This window comes from Salvelinus sp. IW2-2015, unplaced genomic scaffold, assembly GCF_002910315.2.
Source record: "Salvelinus sp. IW2-2015 unplaced genomic scaffold, ASM291031v2 Un_scaffold3935, whole genome shotgun sequence".
Lineage (NCBI taxonomy): Eukaryota > Metazoa > Chordata > Actinopteri > Salmoniformes > Salmonidae > Salvelinus > Salvelinus sp. IW2-2015.
This window is the reverse complement of record NW_019945209.1, coordinates 23,047-41,729: the sequence shown is the minus strand read 5'-3', so window position 1 is coordinate 41,729 and position 18,683 is coordinate 23,047. Positions and strand designations below refer to the sequence as shown.

The window sequence follows — 18,683 nt, the reverse complement described above, 5'->3', positions numbered from 1 at the left end:
AAGGAAATGGTCTCACTGTGGTTACCAGATACTGTAGAGGTTAAAGGTAGTGTCTCACATCTGATACTGGGAGAAAGACTACCATCTAAGGCAACATGGGTGTGTGTGTGTGTGTGTGTGTGTGTGTGTGTGTGTGTGTGTGTGTGTGTGTGTGTGTGTGTGTGTGTGTGTGTGTGTGTGTGATGCTGCTGCTGACGTGGTACATATGAGTCACTCAGAGACCCACTCTCTCCCCCCATCCCATCCCCATCACTGAACAGAGAGGGAGGCCCAGATTATGCCCCATTCTCCATTTTTATCCATTTTATTATATTTTATTGTAACACATTTGCACTGCCCGTACTTTACCTTCATGTAAATATTGTAGAGATGCATTGTATCTACAGAACCCCTCCTTTTCCCCCCTTTAATGCCTTGCTCTGTTCAGCTGTGTGCACTGCCGTGTCGTGCTAGTGACCCTTAGTGCATCACAGAGCTGCAGAGGGTGAGGGAGGGGAGAGAGCGGGATGGGAATGTAGGGAGGAGAGGGAGGTAGTGAGAGAGTACGTAAGAAGAGAGAGAGAGAGGGGGGAGAGAGAGAGGAGGGAGGTAAAGAGAGGTAGAGGGAGAAAGAAATCACCCGTTCATCGTTGGTGAGAGAGAGAGAGAGAGACAGAGAGACAGAGAGCAAGAGCGAGAGAGATGCAAGGCCTCTGTAGACCACTGGGGACCCTGCCTGTCTCATTAGGTTCAAGCACACAAACAGTAGTGTATATATAGAGGATTGGAAAAAAGCACCATTATAYTCTATCACTGATGCAGAAAACACGAGCTGGGTGGGTATGCTACTATATACATTTATAGTGGATGAGGATATTTCCCTCCATTACAATGTAAAGCACTTAAACACTTCAGCTGGAAAGGTGGTCTGTGTATACTGTGAATCCATTTAMATKAGCTGTTAGTGATGTGTTTTGTGTTGGTGGATCTTTATAATGCATGCTTTTAGCACAGTAGAAACACATTGGTTTGTTCAGGAAAACATCATGTTTTTTTTTTACTCTCTATRTCGATCCCTCATATGASTCACTGGAGACCACTCGTCATGTGCTGCGAGAACACWTRATATGAGCGTGTGGGGTCGTAACCACGTGTACAAGGCTACTAGTAACTTCAGACTCACTGCATTTATAAGAGAATAGTGGATGTGAGKKTAGCGGTGTAAGACKCACATAATAAAGTATCATAAARGTGTATTATTCACGTAATAGAAACTCATAGACACAAAACACTGATTAGGAAAAARWGTTTATTTATTTACGTACATGTACAGTATATCACATTACTTACAGTTGAAATMAAYGAATATGTACATAGAATCTGTTATTTTTCTATTTTTTAGCCAAACCGTTTAAGACAAACTGTGTAGAAACAAATAGAGGCGAGGGATACCATGTCCTACAGCAGCAGGATAATCGGACATGTAATAATACAACCGGAATGGGTTTAAATGATCTATCTATGACATCAGTGTGTGTACTGATGTACTCAGCATGTACTCATGTTTACCAGTGTAATCCAGTGTTTATAGACCTGTTCAATAAAAGTCTCRAAAGAAAGAATGTGAAACTTTATCAAAGGCCAGATCAGTGTACAAACAAAAATTGTATTTCAGATATCATATGAAAAAGTATGAAAATGTATGCACTCACTACTGTAAGTCGCCCTGGATAAGAGTGTCTGCTAAATTACTAGAAATATAAATACAAAAATGTGTATCATATAAGTTACCCATAAAMGCTGTTTTATAGTACTGTAAATCAAACAGAGTATCCTGAAGTATTGCTTTTGACTGCTGATTGCTATTGTAACTGGTATTGCCTGTGCTGGTGTGCTTTTATAGTGGTGAAGGCCACTGTCTCGTAGTATCTGGAGAATGTGTTATTGAAGTAGTTTTCAGGTCGTCGTTCGCTCAGCTTCTTCACACTTGATGTAGCTGTTTGCTTGAGATCGATGGAGCGGTAGGTAGCTTAGTGGTTAGAGCGTTGGGCCAGTAACCGAAAGGTTGCTAGATCGAATCCCCGAGCTGACAAGGTAAAAAACAAAAATTGTTCTGCCCCTGAACAAGGCAGTTCACCCACTGTTCCTAGGCCGTCAATGTAAATAAGAATTTGTTTTTAACTGACTTGCCTGGTCAAATAAAAATGGGCAGTGCTGTGCCCTGGGAGTCAAGTTCAGCTGAGACACAGTGAAAGTCAATGTTCAGGTTGAAGTGAATGTCACTTTTCTTGATCGAAACCCTTTCTCTCCCTCTCTCTGTTGCTCTTCTCTGTATGTAAATGTAAAAATGTTGGTACGGTGAGGTTGTGAGTGTGTTCAACCTGACCTCAGACCAGTTTGGAGAGCAGCTGCTGAGAGAACAGCTTCTTGAGCTGGGCCACCTCCTGCGATAGGGAACTGAGCTGGGATTTGAGGGTGCCATTCTCCGCCACATACTGGGAGTCTGTGGTAGTGGTGGTCTGTGTGGAGACCCTCCAGAGGGGAGTAGTGGTGCTGCTGATCATGCCCAGCACGGGCCTCCTCCCTGGGCCATGCAGCCTGGCCCTCTCCCTATGACTGTACCATTCAGCCTGGCTCCTCTGGATGTTTGGTCCGACTGTAGCTACGGGGCAAGGGCGTTTACTATTAGGGGACCTTGCTGGTATCTCCCAGCTTCGCTACCTCCACCGGGGTTTTGAAGCGGAGTTTGTGTGGTAGGCTAGAGTCCTGCCTGCCGTGGTACTGTCCTTCTGCCTCCAGGGAGGCGCGAGGCTCATAACGCCCCTGTTCCTCTACCGTTCTGGGGGAAGTTCGGCTGTGGTCCCCTAGTCCATCGTCAAAGAACACAGGGCTGCCGGTGTTGGAGCTTCCAGGGGAGAAACCAGAGTCCTCGGATATACTACTGCCTGCGTCACGCCCTGCTGGCAGCCCAGTTCCCCTCACCTCGTATGAGGATGAGTGGTGGGGATGGTGGTGGGAGGTGGTGGCGGCGGTGTTATGGGGGTAGGAACCATCATCATGGGGTAGGTAGTACCTCGGTTCAAGATGGTTGGGTGAAGGCACGGACAGCGGCATTATGGCTATGTTGGAGGTGTCCTTGACTAGGCCAAAGCGGAACTTGAAGGCCAGGAGTTCGGCCTTAGTCGGGCGTTCTCCTCCAACAACCCCAGAACCCTCGTCTCCAGGACCATGTCATTGGCACGTCGTTTCTGACGCGACCGTTTCGCCGCATCGTTGTTCTTCTTCCTCTTATCCCAGTAGCCGTCGTCCTTCTTCTCGTCGGGAGTGAACTCGCGTTTGCGGCGCAGAGCCACTGTTGCTATCGTCAAAGTCATCCTCACCGTCATTGTTAGAGATAGCATTAGCGTTAGCATGGTTAGCGGTGGTGGCTAGGCTTTCTTTCCGCTTCAGGGCAGAGGTGCAGCCCAGGAGGGAACGGGCTAGCTGGCTGCTGGAGGTCAGGATGGAGACCGCCTCGTCAGTGAAGGACATTGCCTCGCTCAGAGGCCTCGGGTCAAGCCCTTCCAGTCCCAACAGATGGGAGGGACCACCAGAGAGATCCTGGAGGACGCTACTGGTGGGTCTAGTATGGTATTTCATGCTTGGATAGCCCTGGTGTGATCGGTAATTGCCAAACTCATAGATTGTGTGCTTGAGTTTTGTTTAATAGCTCACTTTAGAAATACACTCTCTGTGTTGTTTGATAATGATGCTGGCTCCGAGTGCCTGTGATTCACATTGCAATGCCCACATCTAGTGGACAGAGAGAGAAAAGGCAGCGAGGAGGTTAGTGAGATTTGAGTAAACCTTATGTAAGTTCAACACAACGTTATATCATTCTGTCACAGCTCCAAACATTCCTGTTGTGTAGTGTACTGAACAGATGCACATAGATGGTTAACACGCACATATTTCTCATTATGAAAAACATCCCTAGGCCAATACCATTTTTGCGACATGGTAGAAGGATATCAGCAAGTTGAAGATGAAAGTAAGTTGCTCATTTGTGCAGAAATATTCTATCCTATACTATTCTATTATTTCTATGTTGACTATACAGTTATATGCAATACATTCCTGAATGTTTAATTGGGATGAGAGAATTATCAAAGAATGTCAAACACAAGGCTACTCGCCTATAATAAATCCTGTAATAAAGCGTCTATAGGCTATAACAGAGGTTGTGTAAAGGAATCCAGTGAACTTTCAGTCAATTCAACAGTACGCTGAATACTGTAGTTTTCAACAGCAACAGTCTTCAACAACTATTTTGCTCCCACACACAGTCTGACAAGTTGAATTAAGTGCACCCACTGAGAAGGCAGCCCCGAGGCCTGTCATCATTTCCTCGCGTTACGCAACGTTACAGAGAGGAACATTACAGTACATGCACTTATGCATGATTTTACCCGGTGTCCCGAGAAACAGCCCTGGCGGATGAGAACCGCGGTAACATTCGCAGGATAACTGAGAATCGAACCAGGGAGTCGATAAACTTGATCTGGTTTTGATATGCTGCACAGTGCCTACTCCTAACTTTAGACAACATTTCTTTATCAACCACTTTTTATATTTTCCCTATCCATCTTAAATAACTAGTTCAGCTCCACACAATGTTCTTAAAAAACACATTTTAGTCACATTTCATATAACATAATACATCAACATTTTCTTTTCCATTTGAGATGAGGTTACCTGTCAGTGAAATAGCCCGAGGAAGTACCTCTTCTTCATGTGAATCTCCTCCAAAGTGTTATTAGAAATACTGTATATGCTCAATAGATTGGATGATAGGGCGCGTCTCTCCCAGTTCGCTTCGCGCTTGTTTCTGCTCAGCGAACACTGCCGCTACTCATATTTGTTTCTTCACCCAGTATAGGGTCAACTAGGTTTGTCTCCTCACCTCGCCTGAACGCCGCGTCCTCAGCCTATAGAATAGAACCACCACCAATGGAACGCAAAGCCGCCTCCCCCTCGGCCTCGAGCCAATGCGCCATTTAGTCACAGCAGGGCGAGCCTATCCGCTTTCAGCTGCTACGCGTCACATACTATTTTTTCTCACCCCAATCCACCTCTCTCTTGCTCTCTCTCTCTCCTCTTCTCTCTCTCTCTCTCTCTCTCTCTCTCTCTCTCTCTCTCTCTGATTTTCAACCATGTTTTCAACATCTTTGATCAAATTACTGCATGTTAATGTCTCCAAATAAGTTGCAAATCCAGTCCACCATCTCTCCAAATATCCATTTGCAAGACATTGATTGATAATATGCCTATTTTGAAATAATTTGATGAAATACCTCCATGTATGACAGAATGGGTTGGATTCTGGTTTTACAGATACAGATGTSTCATGCTGTCTGTCCATWCACCTCCAATCCCTCATGTTGATTGACCTGAGAGCTCTCTCCTGAACTGGGATGCCCACTGACTCAGTGCTCAACTTTACATTTATCCATCCATCCATGGAATTCACCTCCGTGTGTAATACATATCTTACTAGCACTGATTTGAATGATATCTGCTTTATTGAGGGAAATGTTCGTTGCACTGACTGTGAATGTAGTTATCTTGGCTACTTTAGTTGAATTCACTAACTGTAAATGTGGTTGTCTTGGCTACCTTAGTTGAATTTCACTGACTGTGAATGTAGTTGTCTTGGCCTACCTTAGTTGAATTCACTGACTGTGAATGTAGTTGTCTTGGCTACCTTAGTTGAATTCACTACTGTGAATGTAGTTGTCTTGGCTACCTAGTTGAATTCACTGACTGTGAATGTAGTTGTCTTGGCTACCGTAGTTGAATTCACTGACTGTGAATGTAGTTGTCTTGGCTACTTTAGTTGAATGCACTGACTGTAATGTAGTTGTCTTGGCTACCTTAGTTGAATTCACTGACTGTGAATGTAGTTGTCTTGGCTACCTTAGTTGAATTCACTGACTGTAAATGTAGTTGTCTTGGCTACCGTAGTTGAATTCACTGACTGTGAATGTAGTTGTCTTGCCTACCTTAGTTAATGCACTGACTTGAGTCTATCTGGATAAATGACCAAAATATACAAAATATGTACAGATATGTTTAAAGCAAAAGTTCAATTACTATTTGTTATTTAATTGTCCAGTTTATGTTATGAATGGAGTTTCTTTTTACACATACCAGGAATTTAACCTGTTGCCAGAATTTAAATCAAGTCAAATCAAATGTTATTGGTCACATACACATATTTAGCAGATGTTATTGCGGTGTAGCGAAATGTTTGTGTTCCTAGCTCCAACAGTGCAGTTGTATCTAACAATTCACAACAATACACACAAATCTAAAAGTAAAGGAATGAATTAAGAAATATATACATATTAGGAACGGGCATTTAAATATAGTAGGCGAGCAAATATTACAGACAGAATATACAGACAGAATGTAGACAGAGGAATATATACACATAGTCTATAAACAGTACACACACAATACAGATACAGTAAACAGCCGAACAACACATATATTAATAATAATAAAAATAATAACAGAGTATGTAAAATGGGTTCAATTCGGTTATAACAGATTTGCAATGCTGTCTATAATCTCCATGTCTTGGGACCACCAATCCCATTAGGCTGGTTAGTCTGAAAGGATTTTTGAATTGACCAAAGGCAACACAGGCTGGTAAGGATCCGCCCCTTTTTTCTAAATTTAGCCTAAAATGACATACCCAAATCTAACTGCTGTAGCTCAGCCCTGAAGCAAGGACATGCATATTCTTGGTACCATTTGAAAGGACACTTTGAATTTGTGGAAATGTGAAAGGAATAGTAGGAGAATATAACACTATAGATCTGGTAAAAGACAATACAAAGAAAAAACCAACCGTCTTTAGTATTTTTTTTGTACCATCCTTTTTGAAAATGCAGAGAAAGGCCATAATGTATTATTCTAGCCCAGGTGCAATTTAGATTTTGGACACTAGATGGCAGCAGTGCATGTGCAAAGTTTTAGACTGATCCAATGAACCATTGTATTTCAGTTCAGAATTTTGTATCAAGACTGCCCAAATGTGTCTAATTTGTTTATTAATAAACTTTTCATGTTCAAAATTGTGCACTTCTCCTCAAACAATAGCATGGTATTCTTTCACTGTAATAGCTACTGTAAATTGTACAGGGCAGTTATATTAACAAACAACATAAGCTTTTCCTGCCAATAATCAGATATGTCTATGTCCTGGGAAATGTTCTTGTTACTTACAACTCATGCTAATTGATTAGCCTACGTTAGCTCAACCGTCCCGTGGAAGGAACACCTATCCCGAAGAAGCAAGCCTACCTACTTAGGAAGCCCACTGACATAGGCAGCCATCCAAACACAACATATCATACTAATTGCGTCGTATTCTGAGAGGTCAGGCTGACATGTATAGTACATAAGCATTTTCGTACATAGTACCGATATTATCATTTTTTGCCCATAATGTTCAAATCATCTATAAGTGACTTTGAAATACATTCAGAATGATTTAGAATGATGCCACAAAAAATGATATCGTACCATGACATGAATGGAATTTGTGCCACTAATGCTAAAACATTAGCAATTTGGAAAATTATGCCAGTGAAATACAACCAAAGCATGGATTGCTGTCCTTCCCTGTCTAGACTGCTTACAGGGATAAGGAAACCAACATGTTCATTGTAATTTGGGTAAACTATCCCTTTAAATAACCTTCTTTCTATGTAAACATACCCACAACATAACATATCATACTAATTGGAAGGAACAAATTGTCACGGATCCCCCCGTACTGCTGCTCATTCTGTTAACCAGTTATGGAGGTTGACGCCAACCAGCCTTCTAGGCTGCACTGAACTGTGTCTTAGCACACCTGGTTCCAATTCCCCACTGATTGTGTTTGCATAAATGTGCCCTTTGTTTCCCATTGGCTGTCGATTATTTTCCCATGTCCGTTGGTTGTGTGAGTACCTATCCATTGTCTCAGCCTGTGCTGCGTGTTCTGTGCATTGTGTATTATGGGTCTCGTTCCGTGTCGTTCTTAAAGGTTTACCCCGCTCTTTTGTTTGGTTACATCCAGTGTTTGTATATGTGTTTGTTTTGGGTGTATTAAAAACCCAGATGATGTATTCCTGCGTCTGTCTCCAAATCTTTTACACCAGCATGACACAAATTTACATTTATTATGTCAACGTCTATTCTGAGAGGCCAGCTGACATGTATAGTACATACGATTTAGTACATGTGTAGTACATATGAATTTGAGGGGAACCCAAATGTACATTTAGATAATCTATGGGTGTCGCTACAAGTTTGAATCCAGCTCACTGCCCTTTGACACAACCTCTTCCCATCTTTCCCCACTGTCATCCTCTCTCTATCTGTACAATAAAATCTGAAAATATTCCCAAAGAAATTGCTGAACTTAGCTGAACTTCCACAACTAAGCTACTTCGTGGTGTTAAGCAGCCTATAATCCTTCCTTCCATGAATTCACTTTCATGGAATTCACATTCATAAAAAGTACACAAGCATGTGTAATACATACAGTACACGTCAAAAGTTTGGACACACCTACTCATTCAAGGGGTTTTCTATATTTTTACTACTTTCTATATTGTTTCTACAAACTATGAAATAACACATGGAATAATGTAGTAACCAAAAAAGTGTTAAATAAATAAAAATATATTTTATTTTCTTCAAAGTAGCCACCCTTTGCTTTGAGACGGCTTTGCACACTCTTGGCATTATCTCAACCAGCTTCACCTGGAATGCTTTTCCAACAGTCTTGAAGGAGTTCCCAAATATGCTGAGCACTTGCTGGCTGCTTGTCCTTCACTCTGTGGTCCAACTCATCCCAAACCCTCTCAATTGGGTTGAGGTTAGGTGATTGTGGAGGCCAGGTCATCTGATGCAGCACTCCATCACTCTCCTGCATGGTCAAATAGCCCTTGCACAGCCTAGAGGTGTGTTGGGTCATTGTCCTGTTGAAAAACGAATGATAGTCCCACTAAGCGAAAACCAGATGGGATGACATATCCCTGCAGAATGCTGTTAATTGTGCCTTGAATTCTAAATGAATCAGTGTTGCCAGCAAAGCACCCCCACACCATCACACCTACAGAGATCATCTGTTAACCTACTCTGCGTCTCTCACAAAGACATGGTGGTTGGAACCAAAAATCTCAAATTTGGACTCATCAGACCAAAGGACAGATTTCCACCAGTCTAATGTCCATTGCTCGTGTTTCTTGGCCCAAGCAAGTCTCTTATTATTGCTGTCCTTTAGTAGTGGTTTATTTGCAGAAATTTGACCATGAAGGCCTGATTCACATACGACAAACTGGGGCCCACGATCTGAGACAATGTCCTGGGGAAGTCCGTGTATGGATAACCATGATATCAGCTGTCTTTTTTTTTGTTGTTGCTGAGGACAACTTGGGTAAGGCGATGAAATGGGCTGCCTTGGAGAACCGATCAACGACCACCAGGATAGTGGTAAGCCCTTGAGATGGAGGTAACCCTGTGATAAAGTCTCCAGACACATAGACCAGGGCCGGCTGGGGACGGGCAGAGGTTGGAGAAACCCAGCCGGTCGCTGAGGTGAAGACTTGCTTTGGGCCCAGATGGAACAGGCCGCAACAAAGGATCTCACATCCTCCATCATGTTGGGCCACCAGAATTTCCGCCTCAGGAACTCCAGTGTCCAATTAACCCCTGGATGTCCAGTTAATTTGGAGTATCACCATTGTAGTACTCGGGATCCGGGCTGATCACGGAACGTAAAGTCTGTTAGTGGGTCCCCCACCGGGGTCAGGTTCTCTGGTCTGGGCTTGTCGGACGGTGGTCTCAATACTACATATCACAGGGGCCAGAATGCGTGAGCTGGGGATGATGGCCTCGAGGTCCCTCTCCTCATTAGAGACATTGTGTTGGCGGGACAGGACGTCTGCCTTCTGATTCTTGGATCCCGGGCGATAGGCTAGTTTGAAATTGAACCTGTTAAAAAACAGAGCCCACCTAGCCTTGTCGAGCATTCAACATCTTGGATTCTTGAATGGAGATGAAGATCTTATGGTCCATCTAGATCACGAAAGGATGAGGTGCCCCCTCCAACCGGTGTCTCCACCCCTAAAAGCCCACTTAACTGCCAAGAGCTCCCGGTTGCCTACATCGTAGTTGCGTTCCGCCTGCAAAAACCACTTGGGGAGAAAGGCGCATGGGTGCAGTTTCTTGTCCTCCTCGTTCCGCTACGAAAGAACCGCCCCTGCACCGGGGTCCGAGGTGTCCACCTCCACCACAGGGGGACGAGTCGGATCAGGATAAACGAGTATGGATCTAGAGGTGAAACATCCCTTGAGCTCCATGAATACCCTGTCAGCCTTGGGGGTCCAGCAAAAACGGGGTCAGTTGGCGACCGTCTCAATCTTTACGGGGTCCATTTGGATGCCTGCGGTAGACATATTGTGAACCAGAAAGAAACCTGGGATATGTGGAACTCACACTTCTATAATTTGACAAATAGTTGATTCTGCAGGAGGCGTCTCAGGACTTGGTGGACATGCAGTATGTGTTCCGGAAGGGTCTTGGAGAAGATCAAGATGTCGTCGAGGTAAACAAAGACGAACCAATTCAAAATATCCTTCAGGGTGTCATTGACCAATGCTTGAAAGACTGCCGGTGAGTTCGATAATCTGAAAGGCATGACTAAATACTCAGTGGCCACTAGGGGTGTTAAAGGCAGTCTTCCAATCATATCCCTGATTCTCACCAGATTGTAAGCATTGCGGAGGTCCAGTTTGGTGAAGAATTGGGCCCCTTGGACCAACCCCAATGCAGAGAACATCACGAGTTGGGGGTAACGATTCTTGATCGTAATCTGGTTCAGCCCTCTGTAATCGATGGAGGGACGCAGGCCTCCATCCTTCTTACCCATAAGGAAGAAGCGTGCACGAGCAGGGGATGTAGAGGGGCAAATAAGACCTGCCTCCAGCAACTCCCGGATGTAATTGTTCATGACTGCTGATTCAGGGGTCGAGAGGGAGTACAAACGACCCGGGGAGATGTGGCGATGGGTAGGAGTTCTATGGCACAGCCGTAAGGACAATGAGTGGGAAGGGTGGCGGCCGGAGGTCGAATTATTCTGGAGGGAGAGTGGAAAAGTCTTGGTCTTCAAGGGATGCAGGAGGACACGGCGAGGCTCTTGGTGGGGGTCTTAAACATTTCGTCTGGCAGTCTTTATCCCAGTCTAGTAGGTGTCCCGTGGACCAGGAAACTAGTGTGTTATGTAGAGCTAGCCAGGGCTACCCTAGGATAAGGGGGTTCTCGGAAGCAGCGATCAACAGAAAACTAAGAGTCTCAGAGTTGTTCACCCCAACCTGCAGTAGAATGGGCTTGGTCTGATATTCCACCTGACCAGAGCAAATGGGGCGTCCATCAAGGGCTTGAATCTGCAGAGGGATGGGACATTTCACGCAGGGGATCTGTAACTCTCTGGCGAAGTCTTGAACAATGAAATTATCGGCGGAATCGGGGTCCACAAAGGCCTGAATCTTGTGCTGACGGTTGTCCCAGTGGAGGGTTGCGGGTAGTAACAGACGGTCACGGTCTCCCCCTGTCCTGATGAGCCCTGGCGTTTCCCGTCAGCTCTGGGCAGGTAGCACGGAGATGGCCGAGACCTCCGCACTCTTTGTGCATGAGCCTGTCACGCTCCTGTGGGCTCAGACGTGTGCGTCCCTGCTGCATAGGCTCCTCAATGCTGGGTTTGGGGGGCTTGGGGTGCTCAGGAAACCGGGATACTGGGGTGGTGTCTCACGCGTTCTTGGAGTCGGTTGTTGATCCTGATTGACAGCGTTGTCAGGGACTCAAGGTCCTCTCCCAGTTCCCAAGAGGCCAATCATCCTTGATCGAGTTAGACAACCCCTGGTGGAAAACGGTGACTAGTGCCTCCGTATTCCACCCACTCTCGGCAGCGAGAGTGCGTAACTCAATGGCGAAGTCAGCCACTGGTCTGGCCCCTTGGCGGATGTTAAACAGTCAGCTGGACCCTTCTCATCTGCCGACTGGGTGGTCGAAGACTCATCGCAGCTCGGCAGTGAAGGCTAATATGGAGCTGCAGGATGGTGGCTGCCCACGCCAGGGCCTTGCCCGAGAGTAGAGAGAATATGTAGGCGATCATGGCCAGATCGGTGTGGAACGAGGAGGACTGTTGCTCGAACACCAGAGAGTACTGGGTGAGGAACCCCTTGCATCCTCCCAGGTGGTTATCATACCACTCCAGGGCTGGGATCTTGGGTTCCCAGTGCAGATTCCCTGGAGTAACTACGGCGACGCCTGTAGCGCTGGGTGATGAGACTTGGGAATTGGCTCCTCCTGGGTTGGGGTTGGGCTGTGGTTGGAGGGAGACGGTAAATGCCCGGAGGACTTCTGATATCTGGAAGAGTTGTTCTTGCTGAAGCCCCAGCAGTGCTCTTTGGTGGGTTACAACATTATTGATCTGGGTGCTCTCTGCTGGGTCCATGTTGTAGGCTGAAGTTTGCTGTGACACGGTGAGGTGGGACTCAATTGCAGAGAATAGACCAGACAAGGAATCAGTGGATCAGGATAAACATAACACTTTACTGAGAAATGGTAACGGAAGGATCACAGTAACATTTGGAAAACCACAAACACTCTCAAAAACTCACTCAGGAGCCAAACACACATGGCACACAATTCAAACTGCTGCACAGGACAACATAAAACACAACTCTTTTAACAGGGAAATCATAATGAGTAAATAGGACACACCTGAGTGTCGTTAATGTCTCTAGGACGGTCTCTGCCGCCCTCTGGTGACAGGTGGATCCATGAGACTTTGAAGAATCTAAAATCTAGAATACACTTTTTGGGTTTCTACATGATTCCATATGTGTTATTTCATAGTTTTGATGTCTTCACTATTATTCTACATTGTAGAAAATAGTAAAAATTAAGAAAAACCCTTGAATGAGTAGGTGTTTTGATTGGTACTGTTCATAAATATAATACATTTACAGAAAACAAAAGTGCAATTGCTATTTGTTATTAATTTACTATACTGTATTGTTATCTTATATGTTCCATGAAAACATGTAATTATGGCATATACACTTTGCGATTGTCTTTCAATTAAAATGTGTACAGTATGTATACTGAAGGATTGCACAGATGGAGCCATTGAATGGTCCTCAGACTAACATTCAATACAGCGACCTCAGGTTGTTATCCAGTTTATCAAACCTCCAGGGAAATCACTTTCATAGTATGTATAGGCTACATTTACACAATAGACTCAGGGGTTGACGTACCATAGTAAGCATACATTTGATTAGCATTTGTGGCACGAATCCCATACAAGTCATGGTACCGATATTAGGACTTTTTTCCCATCATGTTCAAATCATCTCTAAGTGACTTTGTTGAACACAATACATTTGAAATACATTCAGATGATTTAGACATGATGCACGAAAAATGCAGAATGAAAAAGTGCCACTAATGCTAAAACACAATTCCTCACTGATTGTGTTTGCATAAATGTGCCCTTTGTTTCCCCATTGGGCTGTCGATTATTGTTCCCATGTCTGTTGGATGTGTGAGTACCTATCCATTGTCTCAGGCCAGGCTGACATGTATAGTACATAAGCATTTAGTACATGTGTAGTACATATGAATTTGAGGGGAACAAATGTACATTTACTATGTCTATGGTGTCGCTACAAGTTTGAATCCAGTTTACTGCCCTTTGACACAACCTCTTCCCATCTTTCCCCACTGTCATCCTCTCTCTATCTGTACAATAAAATCAGAAAATATTCCCAAAGAAATTGCTGAARTTAGCTGAACTTTCACAACTAAGCTACTTTGTGTTGTTAAGCAGCCTATAATCCTTCCTTCCATGAATTCACTTTCATGGAATTCAATTTCATAAAAACTACACAAGCATGTATAATACTTACATATATATAATACATTTACAGAAAGCAAAACTGCTATTTGTTATTAATTTTCTATACTTGTATGTACAGTATATGTTACAAGTAAAACATGTAATGGTACTGTATGTAGTCTACATCTACAGAAGGACTGCACTTTATTTACATATTATATGTTATGTACAGTATGTTACATGAAAACATGTCATGGTATGAAGGAATGCACTTTATTACATATTATATGTTATGTATGTTACATGAAAACATGTCATGGTATGAAGGAATGCACTTTATTACATAATATATGTTATGTATGTTACATGAAAACATGTAATGGTATGAAGGAATGCACAGATGGAGAAAATGGGCGCAAACAAGGTTTTGGTAGTCCTACGTGGTCAGAAGCACGAAAACACACCATACAGCCAGTCACCCCTCTCTCTATGCCTGTCTTTCTCTCTCTCACACCCCCCCCACCTCACTCTCTCTCTGTCCCATGTCTGCCCTCCCTGAGGAAATACACTAATGCTCCTGAATGTTTAGAGTAACAGGATCTATTGGAGCTGGAAGGACACAAAAAAACGCAAGCCAACATACTTTATGTTATTATCATCAAGGCTATCTACGTGTATTGTATGTGTGTCAGTAGATTAATTAGCTCTGGGCAATGCACACTATATGTACAGTATGATCTGTATCTGATGTTATGTCTACGGACAGCATATTTACATACAGAATAACTAATGATGTGTCCTAGACAATTTCCACCCTCGGGGACAATAAATTTGATCTGATCCTACCTTGTTTATCCAGTGTAGGCTACACTCTTCTGGACCATTTAGAGTACAGTACATGTGTGTTATRTTTTGACACATTTCCTTCCTGCACTGTTCTCAGATGAGGTGAGTTCTCGTAGCCAAGAAAAACGTCTGGTGGAAGCATACGATTACACTCAGATGTGGATTGGAATACTATTTATACAATCCCAGTTGCGAAACTATGGTAAAGTTCAGAGTCAGGGTTCTATACAATCTCAGCTCATTCWATTCAATAATGCATTGCATTGAATCACCAGTCAAGAATAGCTTACTTTTCCAATCTGTTCATAGTCAGTAATTATATTTCCAAGAAATGATTTGTCCCTAACCTTGATGTAGGCAGACAACATAATAACGTGATGGTTGCGTATTATGTGCTTATTTTAGTCTTCCATTGAACTTAACAAACAGAGACTTCTCAGAAAGTGATTTGATAACCACAATTGGATGCGGGCATCTAAGTATAACTAGGTTAGATATAATGCATAATCCTGTATCCCGCTTTCTCATTCCCCACTGTGGTTCACCATGGGGTTTGCAGTTCTTAAGAAACGTTTCACAACAGAATCGGCGTAAAGAATYTGCCCCCTGGTTAACTATGTTTAGCCTACCTGTGTCGGACTACAGTGATGGCGACCTGGGTCACTGTCCTTATACACACTGTTTGGAGATGACCTCGAACTACASGTGTCCAAACACAGGCAAAGGGRGAGAGAGGGGTCCCTGGTTACCTTGAAAACATGTGCCTGCCAGACAGACAGACCTACCTTGAATTCCCCTTGATTATGCACATGATGGTCTTATCATTCTTACTGTATCAGTCAACATGTTTTTTAGTTGTTATTATTTATACTATAATTCCTTTAACCACATCAATATCATGTTATTCCAACTAGAAAATGACATTTACTGAAGTAAATGTGGTGTGCTTGCTAGTCTTGAAGTATTTATGGTTGTGAAATAGTAGTAGCAGTAGTAGTAGTAGTAGTAGTAGTAGTAGTAGTAGTAGTAGTAGTAGTAGTAGTAGTAAGGGTAGTAGTAGTATTGAGTAGCAGTAGTAGTGGTAGTGGCAGTAGTGGTAGTGGTGGTAGTGGTAGTAGTGGTAGTAGTAGTAGTAGTAGTAGTGGTAGCGGCAGTAGTGGTAGTGGTGGTAGTGGTAGTAGTGGTAGTGGTAGTAGTAGTAGTAGTGGTAGTAGTAGTAGTGGTGGGTAGTGGTAGTAGTGGTAGTGGTAGTAGTAGTAGTAGTGGTAGTAGTAGTAGTAGTAGTAGTGGTAGCAGCAGACGACCACACCGGGTTCCCCTCCTATCAGCTAAAAACAAGAAGAAGTGGCTCCAGTGGCACGCGATCACCAACACTGGACAATTGAGGAGGGAAAAAACATTGCCTGGTCTGACGAGTCCCGGTTCCATGGCCACATCCTGCCTGGTGTCAACGGTACAGGCTAGTGGCATGGTGTGGGAATGTTATCCTGGCAGACGTTGGGTCCCTTCATACCAATTGAGCAACGATTCCATGAATTCAGGCTGTTGCAGAGGCAAAGGGGGGTCCAACCCGGTACTTTTGATTTGGCCTGTAAGTAAGCATTTCACTGTAAGGTCTACACCTGTTGTATCGGCGCACGTGACAAATACACTTTGATTTGATTTGATTTATGAACAGGTTCTAAAGCTGTGCTTTCCATTCAGCAAGCACACCTAACTAGAGGTTATACCAGACTGGAACAAAACAATGGACTTCTTTGTACTAGGACGTCTGAGAAACAGCAGAAAAAATTTACATTACATGGATAGCTATTAGGCATCAAACAAGAGGCAATATGAGGTAAACACACACACACACACAAAACACACACACACACACCACACCACACACACAACACACACACAACACACACACACACACACACACACACACAGACAGACACACACACACACAGGCAAGTGACTAATTCACCCAAAGGTTCATGCTGGGCCATGTCAATATACATTATACATGAAGCGACTCGCAGAGAAAAAGAGGGCAGTCAGATTAAGAAAGAGCGATGGAGAAAAAAAAGGAGAGTGGGAAAGCAATGGGAGGAGGGCTGGTGCTATTATGTAAGGCTCTACAGACCATATGAGGACTAGTGTGTAAACTGAAAGGTTCCAGGTCGACTCAGGTTAGCTAATTAGAATAACGGAGAAATGGGGAGAGAGGGGGAGAGAGGCAGGGAAAGAGAGAGAGAGAGGTTCTGGTCGGCTGAGGTTAGCTACTCGGAAATAAGGGGAATGGGGAGTGAGAGAGAGAGCGGGAAGGAAGCGCGAGAGAGAGAGAGAAAGAGAGAGGGAAGGGAAGGGAGAGTGAGAAAGAGAGCGAGGGAAGAGAGAGAAGGGAGAGGGCGAGAGAGGAGGAAGAGAGAGAGAAATGGAGATTGAGGTTAGTTACTCAGAATAAGGAGATTATACCTAGCTGTCCTCAGTGTGTTATGGCTGGTCCTATACTGTTAGTCATTCCTTCAGTCTGTGTGTGTGTGTCTGTGCGCGTGTGTGTGTGTATCGGATGGAAGGAATAGCATCTTTTCACCAACACAGTCAAGGTCTATTTCCCGTTTCCCTAGTACCTTTCAGAGCATGTTAGGAATCACTCATAAACAAATAGAAGAACTTTATGGGCAATCTGTCATGTCGGACATGTTTTTGAGGTTTGCCAAGGTAAGAACAGCAAACATAACATGATGAATGATACTCTACAGCAGGGGCGCAATTTTCAATGGGGACAGGTGGGATATGTCCCTCCCACATTCTAAAATAGCCTTTTTGTCCCAGTTTGATCATTGGAATGTGATACAAAACATGGCAACGGTGTACTTCAGGACCATGTGGACGCCTCCGAGCGGGTCGGGTAGGCTGTTTGTAGGTGGCTATTATTACTATCTAACAGCAGTTGTTTGTTTGGGAATGTCTTGTTTTGCCACATTTCAGAAGTAAATGAACTTGGTAAGCTTTTGCTTGTCTGAGCAGCTCACAGATCACTGCACCTGTACATAGCCCATCTGTAAATAGCCCATCCAATACCTCATCCCCATACTGTATTTATTATTTATTTATCTTGCTCCTTTGCACCCTGTATCTCTACTTGCACATTCATCTTCTGCACATCAATCACTCTAGTGTCTAATTGGTATATTGTAATTACTTCGCCACCATGGCCTATTTATTGCCTTACCTCCCTTTTCTTACCTCATTTGCACACACTGTATATAGATTTCTTCAACTGTATTATTGACTGTATGTTTTGTTTATTCCATGTGTAACTCTGTGTTGTTGTATGTGTCGAACTGCTTTGCTTTATTCTTGGCCAGGTCGCAGTTGTAAATGAGAACTTGTTCTCAACTTGCCTACCTGGTTAAATAAAGGTGAAATAAAATAAATAAAAAATCTGTCAGTTTCCCCAGCTAATTCCTTACTTTTCACACTGACACAGTAATAAACAGCTCAACATTACAGGCTTCACTGTCATGGTGTACAGTAGAGGTCTGCGCTGAACGATTTTTTCATCCCGCTCCCGCTCGCACCCGCTTGCTTTCTGTCCAATTCCCACCCGCTACTCCAAGAACTGGTCCCAAACCCAACCACAGTCCTGCAATGTTATTTCAAGCGTATGTGATGCAGCTCTCGTGCTAGCCATGGTCCCAGCAATATGCTAGCCATGGTCCCATAAGGCAATATCAAATACGCAAAATAACTTAAGAAATAGGATCAATTATATCAGCCAATATGCTAGATGTAGTTTAAAGAGAGCAGAGTTGGAGAGACTTGCACTTTCTCTTGAGCTATTTGTATAGCTACCTTTTAGGAGTGGGAAGATTTTCAGACTGAGAAATATGGGTGATCAATATTTAGGCCTATTTCTAGG

The 18,683-nt window shown here is 43.7% G+C and overlaps 1 pseudogene; it reads right to left on the bottom strand.

The window, feature by feature from the left end:
• Positions 1–1,274: 1,274 nt before the first annotated feature.
• Positions 1,275–4,923, bottom strand: LOC139026126 (uncharacterized; annotated as a pseudogene).
• Between the last annotated feature and the right edge of the window lie 13,760 nt (positions 4,924–18,683).